The following is a 6,000-nucleotide window of genomic DNA, read 5'->3' as shown; positions in this document are numbered from 1 at the left end:
GTAAACACCTACCGATTTAGCCAATAAAATTTTTTTAATGAAAATTTCGCCACAACTTCCCCTGCGCCCTGCTACTTTGCCGAAAACCCACCCATTTCCAACTTACGACATTTTTCGCATATCCCTTCCGTTCTACTCGTAAAACTCTGAGACTTTGCCGAAGAAAGTAACTATCTATCTCCCACCATTCAAGAAATACCTCTAAAAACGTAATTGACCCACTCATTTCCAACTTTTGACATTTCTCACATATGCCCCTCTGTTCTACTCGTAAAACTCTGAGACTTTGCCGAAGAAGATAACTCTATCTCTCATAAGCCAAAAAATATAGTCCTTTCGTCCTACGATCGAGTAGCTCAAAATTTGGTCGCTCTGACCACTCTCTCTAGCTCAACCGGATCTGCACCAATTTTTCTAATAATGTTTCTGTTCGATTTGTGTGGCGAATACCTCTCGTTTGATGGGTCACACGTCTCTGTAGGTTTCAATACAGCTGAGATTCAGCCGAAAACGCGTTCCCGACCATCAAAAACCACACTCAGAAGCCACTTCGAGGCCAATAAAACAAAATTTTGATTTTTCCTGGGGTAACGGCGTATTATATTTTCATTTTTATGTACAACCTGAACCTCCTGCAAAATTTCATAGAGATCTTCCGAGATAGCCCATCGATACATAGACAGATAGATAGATAGACAGATAGAAACATACAGAGTAAGTTGAAGGATTTTGATTGTTTGGAAAAAGTCAATTTGGTGTATTTAGTATGAAAAGTGACCAATTTCGAAACGATGTATCTCCGGTAATTTTAAACCTACATAGTCGAGTGATAGCTCGTTTTGCTCGTATTTGAAGCGAGAATATGATAAAATATATTTGTGGTGATATAGACCAAATGGTAGAAACTCAAATTTTCGGCTATACATAGTTGACGCGTCTCAAAAAATTGTCTTCGTTCTTTTTTTGGGGGTTAGACTGCGTCAAGTCCTCCGCTATCGCCCCGGACATGATACGGTGCCAAATTTTTTTCGATACACTCAGTACTCTATTTAGAGTACCACTCATGCTTGAAGTGCCTTGGTTGTATTTTAAATAGGGTACTGAAACTTAACGGTGTGTCACACAACTGCTAGACACTAAAAAAAAGCCATTTAATGAAGAAAAAAAGTACTATATTTCAAGAACACGTTAAGACACTTCTGAGTTGATCACGAAGGCGGTGAAACACATGTTATCTTTTCATACAATCTTTAATGAGTACATTCAACAAAACATGTCTAAATTGTCAAAATTTGTGTTTCATCCGCCTTCGTAAGTGTCTGAACCTGTTCTTTCAGAACCTTTTTCTATTTGGCAGCTGTCGATCACTTTTGCTTGAAGTGCGTTGTTTCCATCCAATTTTATATATATTTGAAGCAGACAATAGTTACAAGGAACGGGTTGGCTCAGTGGTAACGTACTGGCCTTCCACCAAGAAAATCCGGTATCAATCCCGGTGAAGACATATTCATTCTGCATAGGATTTATCCTCAATATGCAGCATGAAAGTAACGTTCTAAAGCGTACCCAAGCTTTATAATCTGGGTAGTTGAGGTGTTTGGTGCCCTCAACGAAACGTACATAGAAGAATGACATGAATGACGTAACCCATTCACAATGAATTCTGTGTTTCATGGCTAAATATCCTTCATCGGAAGGCTTTCATCCAGTAGTGGATAATAAAGTCTACAAATATATATTATTTACAGCTCAAAATAGTTACATTCAAAAAATTCGCAACTGTTTACCGTCCACATATGATAAATTATAAGACCGAACTCTGCAGAGAACTCTTACTTAGGACAAATCTCATAATATTTGGATTAGCGCAAAGTCAAAACAACAATGTTTCTTTCTTGGATCCATGTCCACTTACAGTATGTACAGATATGACAATGATAAAATGATTGATTGTTAAAGCCAATCGAATTGAATGTAGGGCCACCGGACCTTCGCTCCAAGAATATCGAACATCTATGAACATGTATCTCCAATACTTCCAATTGTCCCAGCTGGAGAATGGAGAGTAGATGTAACTATTTCAGTGGAACGGAATGGTTCAGAAGTGGTCGTGGTATCTTGGAATGACTTTTATGAAATTAAATCATTAACAGCTGAAGAGTTCTAATCATACAGTTACACACTCTAAAGGCGGATACACATTAGGCTTTACTTTCGTCGTATCCTGCATATTTCGCATGAAATGAAAATACGATTTTCTCTCTGTCGTTAAATATTGTATTCTCAACTGACACTAGATGGTAATGTGTATCCGCCTTAAGGGAATTCACGAAGTGAAATATTGAGAAATATACTCAGTAAGTCAATTCCAGACTCAACTTTAAGTTTTTATATTCGAGAATAAAACAGAGCATTGCGATAGAGTACGTTTTTTGTTGACCCCTTTAAGCAAGGTTTATAAACATACTGAGGTAACGCAAACCCTCAGGGAATAGCAAGAAATACGGATCCAAAGTATGTGTATCAATATACCTTAAACTCACCGCCACGCATTCACCCGAAACTGTGGATCCGCATGTTTTTGCGCATTTGCATTACCTTCAGTAATGCAAATGCGCAAAAACATCTTTTATGGAGTTTTATCGATTGGCATACTCATTTGTGTGAAATGTTGAGTAAAAATTTTCTTCTAATTATTTTACACAAATGAGTATGCCAATTGATAAAAGTCCATAAAAGATGCAAACATAGCAAAATCTGGCTCTTATTCTTTAAAAACAACGGAGATATCAAAGTTTGTATGTGAATTCCCAAACAAAAATTCAAAACATCGGATTCGACCGCTTTTTTATACAGCGCTACAAACCATACCACTAAATGCGTGGATGGAAGGCATGGTTTTTACCTTAGAGAATGAATAAAAGAACCACAACACACATTTTAAACGCTTCCGTTAGTTAGGCTAATAGAATTTTGATTTTAAGACTAGAGGATGGTTGCTGACGCTCAACGGCTGTTTGTCAACATTTTATTGTTTAAGTATAGTTTCCACTTAACACATTCAAAATAATTGCGGCTTGTTAACTTTCGGCACCCTGGTCTTTACTTAAATAGTCGTGCAATACCTCCAAATAAATTGCAAGCCGCAATTAATTTCAATGTGTTAAAAAGAGCACTCCGTTTAGCCTCCGTCTACATGACAGTTGTAAAATAGAACAAAAGAACTGTCACGCAAACGGAGTGAAATGGTTATTTGGATCACAAGGGACGAAAGTAAAAAAATTCAACCGTGTGCGAAGTTTGCAGCCCGTGGCCGAAGGCAGCCCCCTGGTAAAAGAAAAATTTATAAATTATTGGCAACGTTCTTTTCTATCACAACAATCACAGTGATCACAACGACACACATGTTGTTGCTGTCATTTACTTTCGCATCCTCGTTTGAGGGGCGAAAGTACTTTCGCTCCTCTGTTGGGAGGCGAAAGTATTTTCGCACCTCTTGTGATGTCGTGGCTAACTGAGAGTTGAATTTTTATACTTTCGCATCTCATTCGGGAAGCGAAAATTACAACTTTCGTAGTTGGTGTAATGAAAATTGAATTTTCATGCTTCGGGGCCGAAAATGAGGGCAATTTTTCGAATTTTCTCGGGTTTCCGACCCTCTGCATGAAAACTTACATGTGCACCTGTTTGGGACGGTTGATTTAAGGCACTTTCGCTTGTAAGCCTCACTTCGTTCGGCCTACAATCCGCGAAATTGCCTAAAATCAATCGTCCAAAACAGGTACACAAATAACCATTTCATGCTTCGGGGCCGAAAATGAGGGCAATTTTTCGAATTTTCTCGGGTTTCCGGCCCTCTGCATGAACACTCACATGTGCACCTGTTTGGGACGGTTGATTTAAGGCACTTTCGCTTGTAGACCTCACTTCGTTCGGCCTACAATCCGCGAAATTGCCTAAAATCAATCGTCCAAAACAGGTACACAAATGACTATTAATTCAATTTTTTACTCCGTTTACGTGACAGTTCCTTTTCATGCTTCGGGGCCGAAAATGAGGGCAATTTTTCGAATTTTCTCGGGTTTCCGGCCCTCTGCATGAAAACTCACATGTGCACCTGTTTGGGATGGTTGATTAAAGGCACTTTCGCTTGTAGACCTCACTTCGTTCGGCCTACAATCCGCGAAATTGCCTAAAATCAATCGTCCAAAACAGGTACACAAATGACTATTGATCTATTTTACAACTGTCATGTAGACGGAGGCTAAACGGAGTGCTCTTTTTAAGTGGAAACTATACTTTATTGTTTTTTGAACGATCTAGAGCAGCTGATATTTCATAATGTAAATGCAGGAGAAATGCAGTAAATACGCACAATTGGAACACTAGAAATGAATATAACGGAAATTTCGCTCTCTCTCATTCGCCTGCGACTGGTTTTCAATAAAAAGTGAACTCTGTCCAAAGATTGAACAAGTTGGAAAACCTGGAAGACTTCACTGGTACAAATTAAAATGGTTGCCAGAAAGACTCAGAGCAAGAGAAAGAATCAGTTACAAGTTCCTTTTAATTGTTTTCAATTCGTTTTATTACTTTAATTACGGGATTCAATTCCAATAATTCCAATTAATTTCTACAATTCCACGAATTTTCGAAAACATTCCATGATAATTCCCATTATTATTCAATTCCATTGCAGCTATTCGTGGAAAATAGTTCGTGACTTTTTTTTTGCTTTCTTACATTTATTTATTTGTAAGGCTGCCAGCGGACCTACACCGTTTAGCTCTCCGTTTAGGTTCTAACAATGGAAAGTGGGAGGAGCTTCAATTGTTCACTCGTTAACGGAGTGCTAAACGACGTAAGTCCGCTGACAGCTTAACGCGACAAAAAAGATTGCTTACTGCAGCACTATTGAATGGCATCCAAATACCAAGGTACGTACAGTTTGCACATTGGCATATCAGTTAGATGTTAATGCCACCTTCTTTTAAAATGGTTGACTATGATTTACTCAATGTCTCACACAATATTGTGCTTATTGGCCCTTGAGTAAGCGACACCTTCAAAAAAAAAATGACTAAGCAGCTTCAACCTTATAAGTATTAACAGCTTTGATTGCATGTGGTAATCAACTGAAAAACAGCTGAAGCAATTTCATGCTGAAATTTCATTGCCTCTGACTGTTCCACTTCAGCAGTGCAAAAGTTCAAAAAAAACTATTTTTGCACAATCCGCTCAAACAGTTAAGCTCTGGATTGGAATTACAAATAGCAAAAATAATCCCGCAGTTTTAAAATCCGATCCGACTGAAACATATTCTATGTTTCGTTGCTTGGTATATCCAAAGCTCTTCGTTCACGCTATTAAACATACACATCGTGTTGAATACTCCGAGTGAAATCTGAGATTCGTGTGAAAGAGTTGTGTCAGTTGGTTTTATTTTAACCGTGGACTTTTATTTTTAAAAATTCCTGTATTTTCGCTGGGATTCTTGTGAAGCTTCAAGACCGAAACTTTAGGCAGGAGAATTTAGGTCGGCACAGGACCACTGGTGAATTAACCAGTTATCATGTCATGTTTTATTTAAATGGCTAGATAGACCATTAAGGCTTCAACAGTTGAATCAATAGTCCTGGCAACTGTGATTTAGATACGTGAATCTCCACTCCATTCTTCCTAAGAGATTAACCGTCCCATCAGAGATTTTCGTCTGTGTGTGCACATTTTGCCAATAAACATAAAAGTACCAGACTCGGTGAGCACATTGACGCCAGTATCAACTATTTTGTATGCTTTCCAATTACATTTTCCATTGTTTCTGTGTATACCACACATCAGACCGTTATATTATACCATATCATCATTACAATGAAAACAAAATTGCGTTTGATAACCGCACACATCACAGTGTTTAACATCTTTTTTTCCTCTTCTATTTTTTTCGTTCCATTTTATATCTTTCTTTTTTGATGGATATATTCTCTGGCCACAGAATCA

Source organism: Bradysia coprophila, unplaced genomic scaffold, assembly GCF_014529535.1.
Source record: "Bradysia coprophila strain Holo2 unplaced genomic scaffold, BU_Bcop_v1 contig_232, whole genome shotgun sequence".
Classification (NCBI taxonomy): Eukaryota; Metazoa; Arthropoda; class Insecta; order Diptera; family Sciaridae; genus Bradysia; species Bradysia coprophila.
Note: the sequence above shows the minus strand (reverse complement) of the source record.